Consider the following 14352-nt stretch of genomic DNA (forward strand, 5'->3'; position numbering starts at 1 on the left):
CCCCACTTTCAAATATCCAACTTACAAACAACTCCTACTTGCAAACAGAAGGAGACAACAGGAAGTGAGATTAAATCTACCCCTAGGAAGGGAAATTCTCTTCTGTAAGAGTTAAAATGGGAAAAACGTGTCTCCTCTCCACTGATGCTTTATCACTAATCCTAGTTTCACTAAAAACCCCAAATTGTCAAAAAACATTTGTCATTGGGACAGAAAGTGAGGTAAAATCTTCTGAAGAGGTGCACAGACAGCAAAACAAATGTCACAGGGGTGATAACCCTTCCCTATGTTTTCCGAGAAGCTTAAAAATTGATTTTTTTGGCTGGAGCTACACTTTAAAAATGTACCAGTTCAAAATTACAAACATTACAAACTTAATATCCATAAAAGACCCAAAGGGCCTGGTAATGGACGGGGGGGGGGTACCTATGCCATTTGTCTCACTGATTTTCATCCATATTACCGGGGACCGGACATTACATGAAAGCCGTAAGCAGATTTAAATGACTTTTATTCCTTTAAAAATGTCATTTTGTGCAGGGACTGTTCTAATCATGGGAAACACGCGCCACTTTACAGGCATACTATAGACACCCCCAGGTACAATATTTAAAGGAATATTTCACTTTTTTTTCACTTTAAGCATCATTAAAATCACTGCTCCCGAAAAAATGGCAGTTTTTAAAACTTTTTTTTGCATTGATACATGTCCCTTGGGGCAGGACCCGGGTCCCCAAACCCTTTTTAGGACAATACCATGCAAATTAGCCTTTAAAATTGGCACTTTTGATTTCAAATGTTCGAGTCCCTTAGACTTCAATGGGGTTCTAAAGTTTGCACAAATTTTTGGTCAGTTCACAGGTTCTGGTGTGAACCGAACCGGGGGGGGGGTGTTCGGCTCATCCCTACTCCTAAAAAACCAACCCCTCCCTTCTCCTAGCCAGACTGCTTTAAAAAGGTTAGTATTTCTTATAGTCCCACAGAAAAGACCTGGGAACTTTGAATTTCACTCCCTCCAACATTCCTAAGGGTGCGGCTATGAACTATGTGAGAGTGGCTTAAATAAGAATCCTTTAACTTACAATATAGACATTTCCTTTAACCACTTCAGCCCCGGAAGGATTTACCCCCTTCCTGACCAAAGCACTTTTTACAATTTGGCACTGCGTTGCTTTAACTGCTAATTGCGCGGTCATGCAATGCTGTACCCAAACGAAATTTGCGTCCTTTTCTTCCCACAAATAGAGCTTTCTTTTGATGGTATTTGATCACCTCTGCCGTTTTTATTTTTTGCGCTATACACGGAAAAAAAACGAAAATTTTGAAAAAAATTGATATTTTCTACTTTTTGTTCTAAAAAAAATCCAATAAACTCAATTTTAGTCATACATTTAGGCCACAATGTATTCGGCCACATGTCTTTGGTAAAAAAAATGTCAATAAGTGTATATTTATTGGTTTGCGCAAAAGTTATAGCGCCTACAAACTAGGGTACATTTTCTGGAATTTACACAGCCTTTAATTTATGACTGCCTATGTCGTTTCTTGAGGTGCTAAAATGGCAGGGCAGTACAAAACCCCCACAAATGACCCCATTTTGGAAAGTAGACACCCCAAGGAAATTGCTAAGAGGCATGTTGAGCCCATTGAATATTAATTTTTTTTGTCCCAAGTGATTGAATAATGACAAAAAAAAAAAAAAAATTACAAAAAGTTGTCACTAAATGATATATTGCTCACACAGGCCATGGGCATATGTGGAATTGCACCCCAAAATACATTTAGCTGCTTCTCCTGAGTACGGGGATACCACATGTGTGGGACTTTTTGGGAGCCTAGCCACGTACGGGGCCCCGAAAACCAATCACTGCCTTCAGGATTTCTAAGGGCGTACATTTTTTATTTTACTCCTCACTACCTATCACAGTTTTGAATGCCATAAAATGCCCAGATGGCATAAACCCCCCCCAAATGACCCCATTTTGGAAAGTAGACACCCCAAGCTATTTGCTTTGAGGCATGTTGAGTCCATGGAATGTTTTATATTTTGACACAAGTTGCGGGAAAGTGACACATTTTTTTTTTTTTTTGCACAAAGTTGTCACTAAATGATATATTGCTCACACAGGCCATGGGCATATGTGGAATTGCACCCCAAAATACATTTAGCTTCTTCTCCTGAGTATGGGGATACCACATGTGTGGGACTTTTTAGGAGCCTAGCCACGTACGGGGCCCCGAAAACCAATCACCGCCTTCAGGATTTCTAAGGGCGTGAATTTTTGATTTCACTCTTCACTGCCTATCACAGTTTCGGAGGCCATGGAATGCCCAGGTGGCACAAACCCCCCCCCAAATGACCCCATTTTGGAAAGTAGACACCCCAAGCTATTTGCTGAGAGGCATGGTGAGTATTTTGCAGCTCTCATTTGTTTTTGAAAATAAAGAAAGACAAGAAAATTTTTTTTTTTTTCTTTTTTCAATTTTCAAAACTTTGTGACAAAAAGTGAGGTCTGCAAAATACTCACTATACCTCTCAGCAAATAGCTTGGGATGTCTACTTTCCAAAATGGGGTCATTTGGGGGGGGGGGGGGGGGGTTGCCACCTGGGCATTCCATGGGCTCCGAAACTGTGATAGGCAGTGAAGAGTGAAATCAAAAATTTACGCCCTTAGAAAGCCTGAAGGCGGTGCTTGGTTTTCTGGGTCCCGTGCGCGGCTAGGCTCCCAAAAAGTCCCACACATGTGGTATCCCCATACTCAGGAGAAGCAACAGAATGTATTTTGGGGTTTAATTTTACATATTCCCATGGCATGTTTGAGCAATATATCATTTAGTGACAACTTTGTGCAAAAAAAAAAAAAAAAAATTGTCTCTTTCCCGCAACTTGTGTCACAATATAAAATATTACATGGACTCGACATGCCTCTCAGCAAATAGCTTGGGGTGTCTACTTTCCAAAATGGGGTCATTTGGGGGGGTTTTGAACTGTCCTGGCATTTTATGCACAACATTTAGAAGCTTATGTCACACATCACCCACTCTTCTAACCACTTGAATACAAAGCACTTTCTGACAATTTTTGATTACATGAAAAAATTATTTTTTTTTGCAAGAAAATTACTTTGAACCCCCACACATTATATATTTTTTTAAAGAAAATGCCCTACAGATTAAAATGGTGGGTGTTTCATTTTTTTTTTTTTCACACAGTATTTGCGCAGCGATTTTTCAAACGTATTTTTTGGGGAAAAAACACACTTTTTTAAATTTTAATGCACTAAAACACACTATATTGCCCAAATGTTTGATGAAATAAAAAAGATGATCTTAGGCCGAGTACATGGATACCAAACATGACATGCTTTAAAATTGCACACAAACGTGCAGTGGCGACAAACTAAATACATTTTTAAAAGCCTTTAAAAGCCTTTACAGGTTACCACTTTAGATTTACAGAGGAGGTCTACTGCTAAAATTACTGCCCTCGATCTGACCTTCGCGGTGATACCTCACATGCATGGTGCAATTGCTGTTTACATTTGACGCCAGACCGACGCTTGCGTTTGCCTTAGCGCGAGAGCAGGGGGGACAGGGGTGCTTTTTTTTTTTTTTTTTTTATTTATTTTTTTGCTTTTTTATCTTATTTTTAAACTGTTCCTTTCATATTTTTTTTTTTTTAATCATTTTTATTGTTATCTCAGGGAATGTAAATATCCCCTATCATAGCAATAGGTGGTGACAGGTACTCTTTTTTGAAAAAATTGGGGTCTATTAGACCCTAGATTTCTCCTCTGCCCTCAAAGCATCTGACCACACCAAGATCGGTGTGATAAAATGCTTTCCCAATTTCCCAATGGCGCTGTTTACATCCGGCGAAATCTAAGTCATGAAATGCTCGTAGCTTCCGGTTTCTTAGGCCATAGAGATGTTTGGAGCCACTCTGGTCTCTGATCAGCTCTATGGTCAGCTGGCTGAATCACCGGCTGCATTCTCAGGTTCCCTGTTGAGACAGGAGAGCCAGAGAAAAACACGGAAGACGGGGGGGGGGCATTCCCTCCCACTGCTTGTAAAAGCAGTCTAGAGGCTAATTAGTCACTAGGATTGCTTTTACATGAAAGCCGACCGCTGGCTGAAAAGAATGATACCAAGATGATACCTAAACCTGCAGGCATCATGCTGGTATAACCACTCAAAGTCGTGAATGGCGTACCTGAAGACAAAAAAATGGTTAACAATAAAGCACAGTAAACGGTAAAGTATAAAAAATTGCAGACCTGAAAAACAAACATGATAAAACATAATAACAATAAAACATTGCAGAATAGAATACAGTAAAAAAGAGCAGAACAATAAAACGACAATTATTTTTTTTTTATTTTATATTTTTGTATGTGTTTTTTTTTTTTTTTTTTTTTTTTTTTTACACTTTTTTTTGTAACTAACTTTTATAACTGTAACCGGTTCCAGGTTCGGGTCTCTCAAAATGTGATGGCATCTTGGGAGACCCTGTGAAAGTGTGCCTAGTCTGTGCAATGCTGTACCCTACGCTAATACTCAACTAGTGAATGGTAGCGTTCAAAACATTCACCAATGCAAAGACCAGGATTGTCAGGACAGGAGAGACAATAATAGCGGGTGTCACGCCTATATCCGCGCTTGCTGCAGACACAACATCTTTTTGGGGGGGATTCGTTGGGTAGGGGTACTCGGGAGGACATAAAGAAAATGCCTCTCATGCAGCCGACTGCATTTGGTTGGGGATGTGAATGGGGGAAGTACGGGCGCTGCAGAAGTGGTCGGTTCCCAATTAGAATTGGCGAATGCAGCAGGAAGGGCATTATGGGCATGACGGGCCTGTGTTTGTCTTTTTGGTGGCAGCGGGACACTACTTGTGCTTGCCACCTCACCAGCTTGAACTGCATTTATGGGACTCGCCACGTCACCAAGTGTTACTGCAGTGCTGGTTTGACTACGACCGGGGTGTACTAGGCCGCTGGTGCTTGCCATTTCACCAAAACGCTACCAAAAAAACTGTTAGTGATCGCAGGGATCAGGCCTGACTCTGCGAACGCTGCAGTTATGTGTTTAGTGTTTTGTAAGTGACAGTGATCGATCGATACTGCACTTGGGTGGGCTGGGCCGGGCGGAGGGGCAAAATGCAGGTGCTAGCAGGTATCTGGGCTGATCCCGCTAACACTGCGTTTTTGGGAACCCTAAACTGCTGGGGACGCTAGTATAGATCTGATCGGATCAGATATTGATCCGTTCAGATACTATACCACTAAGGAAGGTGTACGGTGCGTGCGTGGGTGTTAGCGCGACTGGCGCTAACCTGACGCTGCCTGGGGCTGGTGCTTGCCAGTTCACCAAAACGCTACCAAAAAAACTGTTAGCGATCGCAGGGATCAGGCCTGACTCTGCGAACGCTGCAGTTATGCGTTTAGCGTTTTGTAAGTGACAGTGATCGATCGATACTGCACTTGGGTGGGCTGGGCCGGGCGGAGGGGCAAAACGCAGGTGCTAGCAGGTATCTGGGCTGATCCCGCTAACACTGCTTTTTTGGGAACCCTAAACTGCTGGGGATGCTAGTATAGATCTGATCGGATCAGATATTGATGCGTTCAGATACTATACCACTAAGGGAGGCGTATGCTGCGTGCGTGGGTGTTAGCGGTACTGGCGCTAATCTGACGCTGCCTGGGGCGACGCATATCACCGCCGGGCGATCAGGGGGCTAAACCTTTATTCGGTAATAAACGGCGGGTGCCCTGACACTATGAAAAATAAACCAACTAACCAGCGTCACCCATAACAGTTATACGGTGATCAGTGGTGAAAGGGTTAACTAGGGGGCAATCAAGGGGTTAAAACATTTATTAGATAGTATATGGGGGTCCCTGTCGCTATAAAATGCTGACGGGGAACCTAAATATTTACGTTCCTAACTAGCGTCACCAGCGACACTAATACAGCGATCAGAAAAATGATCGCTTAGCGACACTGGTGACAGGGGGTGATCAAGGAGTTAAAACTTTATTAGGGGGGGTTAGGGGGGTACCGTAGACCTAAAGGGGGCTACCACTCACTGTCCTACCACAGTAACTGTCACTAACTGACACCATGCAGTAATCATAAAAAAAAAAAAAAACTGCTGGTGTCAGTTTGTGACAGGGAGGGGTGATTGGGGGGGGAATCGGGGGTGTTTTGTGTGCCTGGCATGTTCTACTGTGTGTGTGTGTGTGTGTGTGTGTGTGTGTGTGTGTGTGTGTGTGTGTGTGTGTGTGTGTGTGTGTGTGTGTGTGTTGGTGCACTTACATGTCTTCTCTCCTCGGCGCTAGAACGGAAACTGCCGAGCCGAGGAGAGATGACATCACATCCTCTGCCTGTGTGTACTATACACAGGCAGGGGATGTTCCTCATTGGCTGGGAGCGATCGCGAGGGGGGGGCCACGATCGGATGGTCTCCCCCTCGTCTCTCATCGCTCATAGCCAAATGCCGACCGCCGCTGGCACCAGGGGGGGGTCCGATCGGACCCCCCGCCCGCGGGAAGGCAATCACGTATGGGTAAGTGATTTTGCCTGCCCGTGCCATTCTGCTCACGTATATATGTGTGAGGCGGTCGGCAAGTAGTTAAAGTAAAAAAAAAAAAAAAAAAAAAAAAAGTGAAATATTCCTTTAAATATCGTACCTGGGGGGGGTGTCTATAGTATGCCTGTAAAGTGGCGCGTGTTTCCCATGTTTAGAACAGTCCCTGCACAAAATGTAAATTTTTAAAGGAAAAAATCTCATTTAAAACTGCTTGTGGGTTTAATGTAATTTAAATATGGATGAATGAATGTACTATATGAAACGGCAATTAACCCATCAAAGCAGCGCTATTTTCAGTCCTCAATGCTGACTGATAAAACAAAGTCTTTGTAAATGCAAGCAAAACACATGCAGGCAGGTAAATTCCAACAAAGACACAGCGGTTGGAGCTCGGTCTGGATTCCCTTATATGAATAGTAGATCTGATGAGTGCACCTTTCACCATCTATTGGGACACCTTGTGCTGCACACACCCCATAGGGGTTCAAACTCACCGGAGCCAGGAGGTTAACAAGCCTTGGATCAAATCCTCTCTCTGTTTACTCCCGAAGTCCTCCAGGGTTGATGATCAGATAACAGCAACAATGTCCACATGTAAAAAAAGAGACCCCGAATAGTCCAGTACCGTTTTGATAATTTATTGTAAGTCACAAATAAGAGGAAAAAAAAACTAATAAAGTAAATACACTGTAAAAATCAGTGGGCGCAGTTCCTTACAAAGGATAGCCTTCTAGCTTTCAGTTGGTTGGTAATAGTGGATAACTCAAACTGCTTCTCTCAAAGCACAAGGGTCCTGGTTGCAGACTGGATGGATGTTACACACTCACAGCTGATCAGTCCTTCATTCCACTAGTATACAACTACAAGCTTGGAGCGCACTGCGTGTCAACCAGGCACAGCTGATCCGCACTTCCTCCCTCTCGTTTCTGAAGCTTCAGGCTAAAAGCACACTGCGTCCTCACGTGATAACGGTTGCCGTGGTATCATGCTCTGACTAGTTTCGTCAGGAAGACTTTTTCAAAGAGCATGACTACACGGCTTGTTGAACAAAATTTATCTGAAAACCTGGGGGTGGGGCACAACCAACACTCCGCCCTAATGAGTTAATACTTGGTAAGCACTAGGTCTGATTGGAAGGTGCGTCCCTATCTTAAACTGGGAACGTATCCATACTCCAACCAACCAAAAGCTGCAGGCTGCACATTTAAATGACACCGCAGTCTATTTATACCAGAATCTTGCATTACATCTGCAAACTCCCAATTCCTTGTGAGAAACAGTGCCTATGTCCTGGATTAAAACTAAACATCTCCTCTTCCATATATTCCAGGTGCAACTGAAGAGAGAGAGTCGCTTAACCCCCAAACATAATTAAGCTATATGGATGTCGAAGTGTAGTGACCAAGTAATTAAAATGCCCATAGTTCCTCACCCGATATAATTATCATATTAAATCAGATAAGTTTATTGCATTGCGACATAAAATTGGCATAAAATTAACAAAAAATAAAAATATTACATACAAAATCCCATATAATCGCATATAATCGCAGCAACATCGGAACTTGTGATAAAATCACGAAAATAATAATGATTAAAATCTAATCAGATTAAAATTACCTGACATACCTATTGACATAAAATGTTACATGCAAAATCGCATATAATCGCAGCAACCTCGGAACTTGTGATAAAATCACAAAAATAATAGTGGTTAAAATCCAAATCAGATTAAAATTAACTGCACGGCATAATCTAAAATTCTACATAGATAGAAAGCAGAAGTTGATAAAAGATTATCAACCTGCGGACTTTTAGCTATCCCTGAGTCCCTTCAAATACAATAGTACTGACCTACCTAATTCCTATACTGACCACTACACTGTCCACTACACTACATTGTCCAATACACTGACCACAATACTATACTGTCCACTATACTACACTGACCACTATACTGTCCACTACACTACACTGTCCACTATACTACACTGACCACTATACTACACTACACTAACCACTATACTACACTACACTGTCCACTATACTACACTACACTGTCCACTATACTACACTACACTGTCCACTATACTATACTATACTGACCAACATACTACACTGTCCACTATACTACACTATACTGACCACTATACTGACCACTATACTACACTATACTACACTACACTGACCACTATACTACACTACACTGACCACCATACTACACTACACTGACCACCATACTACACTACACTGACCACCATACTACACTACACTGACCACTATACTACACTACACTGACCACTATACTACACTATACTGACCACTATACTACACTGTCCACTATACTACACTGACCACTATACTACACTATACTGACCACCATACTACACTATACTACACTATACTGTCCACTATACTACACTGTCCACTATACTACACTACACTGACAACCATACTACACTGTCCACTATACTATACTACACTGACCACTATACTACACTGACCTCCATACTAAACTACACTATACTAACCACTATACTAAACTAAACACTATACTGACCACTATACTACACTACACTGACCACTATACTACACTGTCTGTTATACTACACTGTCCACCACACTACACTGTCCACCATACTACATTATACTGACCACCATACTACACTGTCCACCATACTACATTATACTGACCACCATACTACACTGTCCACTATACTGACCACTATACTGACCTAACCCAATGGACACATACTTCCACTCACTCCAATGGTAATACCCTTGACCTTGTATTCTCCCATCTCTGCAACCCTGGCAACCTCACCAACACCCCCTTTCCTCTATCTGATCACAACCTCATTACTTTCACTGTATCCTTGCCTCCAACCACCCATTCCTCCAAGCAGCAAACAATTACTTGTAGAAACCTTCGCCACTTTAACCCTTCCCTTCTCTATTCTGCTACTGACCACCTATATGACATAATCTCTCCCCTGTCCTGTCCTGACCTGGCCACTTCTGTCTACAACAGTTCACTCTCATCATCAGTAGATGCACTTGCTCCTCTAACCACACGCAGAATCAGGCCCCGACCGTTACAACCCTGGCAAACTGACAACACTAGAAATCTCAAGAGACATTTCCGTGCTCTTGAACGACTGTGGCGTAAAACCAAATGCCTGCAAGACTTCACCCTATATAAATCTGCCCTTCTAAAATACAATTCATGCCTCCATGCTGCCAAACAAGCCTACTTTGTCTCTCTTATTAATTCCTTGTCATCCAGTCCCCGTCGGCTCTTCTCAACCTTTAACTCTCTGCTCCGTCCACCACCCCCTCTACCCACTAACTCACTCACTGCCCAAGAGATTGCCAATCACTTCAAAGACAAGATCGATGCAATTCATGAGGACATCTCCACTGTGCGTACGTCTTCCCCACCCATTATACCTTGCCTAGCAGCACGTTCAACACTCTCCTCTTTTGAATTGGCTACTATGGAAGAGGTTACAAAAATTTTCTTGGATGCCCACCTAACCAATTGTCCCTTGGATCCTGTTCCCTCACAACTACTACGGTCACCCTCTTCTTCTATCCTATGCTCCCTCACCCACATCTTCAATCTCTCCCTCTCTAGTGGCATTTTCCCCTCCCCTCTAAAACATGCGCAGATCACTCCCATTCTTAAAAAGCCCTCACTGGACCCTACCGACCTGAACAACTTAAGACCCATCTCATTGCTCCCATTCACCTCTAAACTTCTAGAACTCTTAGTCTACAACCGTCTTAGCTCCTACCTCAATGAAAATAACCTTCTTGACCCCTTACAGTCTGGCTTTCGCTCGCAGCACTCCACGGAAACTACCTTACTAAAACTCACTAATGATTTACTAACTGCTACAACCAACAGCCAGTACTCCATACTCCTACTACTTGACCTCTCTGCGGCCTTTGACACTGTTGACCACCCGCTCCTTCTCAATAAACTACATTCCCTTGGCCTCCGAGATTCTGCTCTATCCTGGTTCTCTGCCTATTTATCACAGCGCTCCTTCAGTGTCACCTACAACTCTGTCTCCTCCTCTCCATTGCCCCTTTCTGTGGGGGTCCCCCAAGGCTCGGTTCTTGAACCCCTTCTCTTCTCTATCTACACCTCCTCCCTTGGTCACTTAATAACTGCCCACGGCTTCCAATACCACTTATACGCTGATGACACCCAAATCTATCTGTCTACTCCTCACCTCACTCCTTCAGTCTCCTCTCGCATTATTTACTTACTAACTGACATATCAGCATGGATGTCGCACCACTTCCTTAAACTAAATCTCTCTAAAACTGAGCTATTAATATTCCCCCCCGCCCGTGCCCCCCTCCATGACTTTTCCATCAAAATCAACAATGCAACCATCAGTCCCTCCCCTCACGCCAGGGTACTAGGTGTAATCCTAGACTCTGACTTGTCATTTCAGCCTCAAATCCAATCGCTGTCAAAAGTTTGTAGAATTCACCTCCGTAACATCTCTAAAATTCACCCTTTTTTAACAAATGAAACCACCAAGCTCCTCATTCACTCCCTTGTTATCTCTCGCCTTGACTATTGCAACTCCCTTCTCATTGGCCTACCACTCCATAGGCCCCTCCCCTCTTCAGTCTATCATGAATGCTGCTGCCAGACTTATCCACCTTACCAACCGCTCAGTGTCTGCCAACCCTCTACTTCAATCCCTACACTGGCTCCCAATCACCCAGCGAATTAAATTCAAAATTTTAACCACAACATACAAAGCCATTCACAACTCTGCCCCAAGCTACATCACTAATCTTGTCTCCAAATATCACCCAAATCGACCTCTCCGCTCTTCTCAAGACCTCCTGCTTTCAAGCTCTCTCATCTCCTCCTCCCATGCTCGTCTCCAGGATTTCTCCATCTATCCGGCTATCCCCTACTCTTGCTACCTTCAGGCAATCCCTGAAAACTCATCTCTTCAGGAAAGCCTATCACGTCTCCAACTAATCTCCTACCACTTCCACCAGCTCATTCCCCACAGTTACAACCTTTTGTACCACCTGCCCCACCCTATTAGATTGTAAGCTCTTCTGAGCAGGGCCCTCTTAATCCTATTGTATTGTATTGTATTATAACTGTATTGTCTCCCTTTTATATTGTAAAGCGCTGCGTAAACTGTTGGCGCTATATAAATCCTGAATAATAATAATAAAATAAATACTACACTATACTGACCACTATACTACACTATACTGACCACTATACTACACTACACTGACCACTATACTACACTACACTGACCACTATACTACACTATACTGACCACCATACTACACTGTCCACTATACTACACTACACTGTCCACTATACTACACTGACCACTATACTACACTATACTGACCACCATACTACACTACACTGACCACTATACTACACTATACTGTCCACTATACTACACTGTCCACTATACTACACTATACTGACAACCATACTACACTGTCCACTATACTACACTACACTGACCACTATACTACACTGACCTCCATACTAAACTACACTATACTAACCACTATACTATACTAACCACTATTCTGACCACCATACTACACTACACTGACCACTATACTACACTGTCTGTTATACTACACTGTCCACTATACTACATTACACTGACCACCATACTACACTATACTGACCACCATACTACACTGTCCACTATACTATACTGTCCACTACACTACACTGACCTCCATACTAAACTATACTATACTACACTATACTGACCACCATACTACACTACACTGTCCACTATACTACACTGTCCACTATACTGACCACCATACTACACTACACTGTCCACTACACTATACTGACCACTATACTGTCCACTACACTAAACACCATACTAACCACTATACTACACTGACCTCCATACTAAACTACACTATACTGACCACTATACTATACTACACTAACCACTATACTGTCCACTATACTACACTATACTGACCACCATACTACACTGTCCACTATACTATACTGTCCACTACACTACACTGACCTCCATACTAAACTACACTATACTGACCACTATACTAACCACTATACTATACTATACTATACTGACCACTATACTATACTACACTAACCACTATACTACACTATACTGACCACCATACTACACTGACCATTATACTACACTACACTGCCCCCCATACTGACCACTACACTACACTGACCTCCATACTAAACTACACTATACTAACCACTATACTACACTACACTGTCCTGCCTACAGTCTCTCTCGCCCCCCCCCCCAGCTAGTAACAAGACTCTCACTCACCTTCTTATCTTGGCCTGCATCGATCCGGAGGAGGAGGAGAGGACAGCGGTGGCTCACATTCTTCTCTCCCCTGCGCTCTGGCTACAGCCATGTTCAGTGTCCTGCGCCCTGTGATTGGGCATATGGGGGGTTATGTGCGGAGGCGGGACTTCAGGAGCGATCTAGGACAGGCCAGCCCTACGCCTCACATGTCCCCCATACACCCAATCACAGGGCGCTCTGGCCAGTGATCCATCCTCAAGACCCAGTAACCCAGAGGATTTTCGGTGGGAAAGGTGTCCAAGTCAGATCTTGCCCCTAGGTATTCCTGCACAATGTAAAACAGACGCTGGCGATGGTTGCTGGAACCGATCATACCTTGGGGCTGCGGACCAAAAAATTGTCTGAACGTATCGGTCAGACGGCCACCTTCTCCACTGCTCCTTCTTTGACTGACCGAAGCCTCAGCAACACGTTGTCCAGAAACAGGAGTTTGTAACCTCCCAGTCTCTGGGAACGCGTTGCACAGACCTTTCTGCAAGGCCTCCCGAAGATGTTTCATCCTCTGCTCCCTCTGCGATGGCAAGACAAGGTCTGCAACCTTACCCTTGTAACGTGGATCAAGGAGGGTTGCCAGCCAGTATTGGTCCTTCTCCTTGATACCACGAATACGAGGATCCTTACGCAGGCTTTGCAGGATCAGGGAGGCCATGCAGCGTAGGTTTGCTGAGGCATTCGGTCCGGAGTCCTCTGGGTCACTAAGGACGACATGGTCCGCAGCCACCTCCTTCCAGCCACGTACAAGTCCATGTGTTTCTTGGGACTGATCCCTTAAAGACTGCTGCTGATGCTGAGTGCCAGGCTCCACCTCCATACTGACACAATCTTCCTCCTCCTCGTCCTCTTCCTGTGTGATCGGCGGGCACACAGGAACACTGTCTGGATAAAGGGGGCCTTGAGAGCTAAGGAAGTCCTCCTCTTCCTGCCTCTGTTCTGCCTCAAGTGCCCTGTCCATTATTCCACGCAGCGTGTGCTCCAACAGGTGGAAAAGGGGGACAGTGTCACTGATGCATGCACTGTCACTGCTCACCATCCTTGTGGCCTCCTCAAATGGTGACAGGACAGTGCATGCATCCCTGATCATGGCCCACTGGCATGGGGAAAAAAAAACAAGCTCCCCTGACCCTGTCCTGGTGCCATAGTCGCACAGGCACTCATTGATGGCCCCCTGCGTGTGCAGCCGCTGCAGCATGGCCAACGTTGAGTTCCACCTGGTGGGCATGTCACAGATTAGGCAGTTCTTGGGCAGGTTAAACTCCTTTTGGAGGTCCGTCAGCCGAGCACTGGCATTATATGACCGGCGGAAATGCACACAGACTTTCCTGGCCTGCCTCAGGACATCCTGTAAGCCCGGGTACCTGCCCAAGAACC

Source organism: Aquarana catesbeiana, linkage group LG10, assembly GCF_042186555.1.
Source record: "Aquarana catesbeiana isolate 2022-GZ linkage group LG10, ASM4218655v1, whole genome shotgun sequence".
Lineage (NCBI taxonomy): Eukaryota > Metazoa > Chordata > Amphibia > Anura > Ranidae > Aquarana > Aquarana catesbeiana.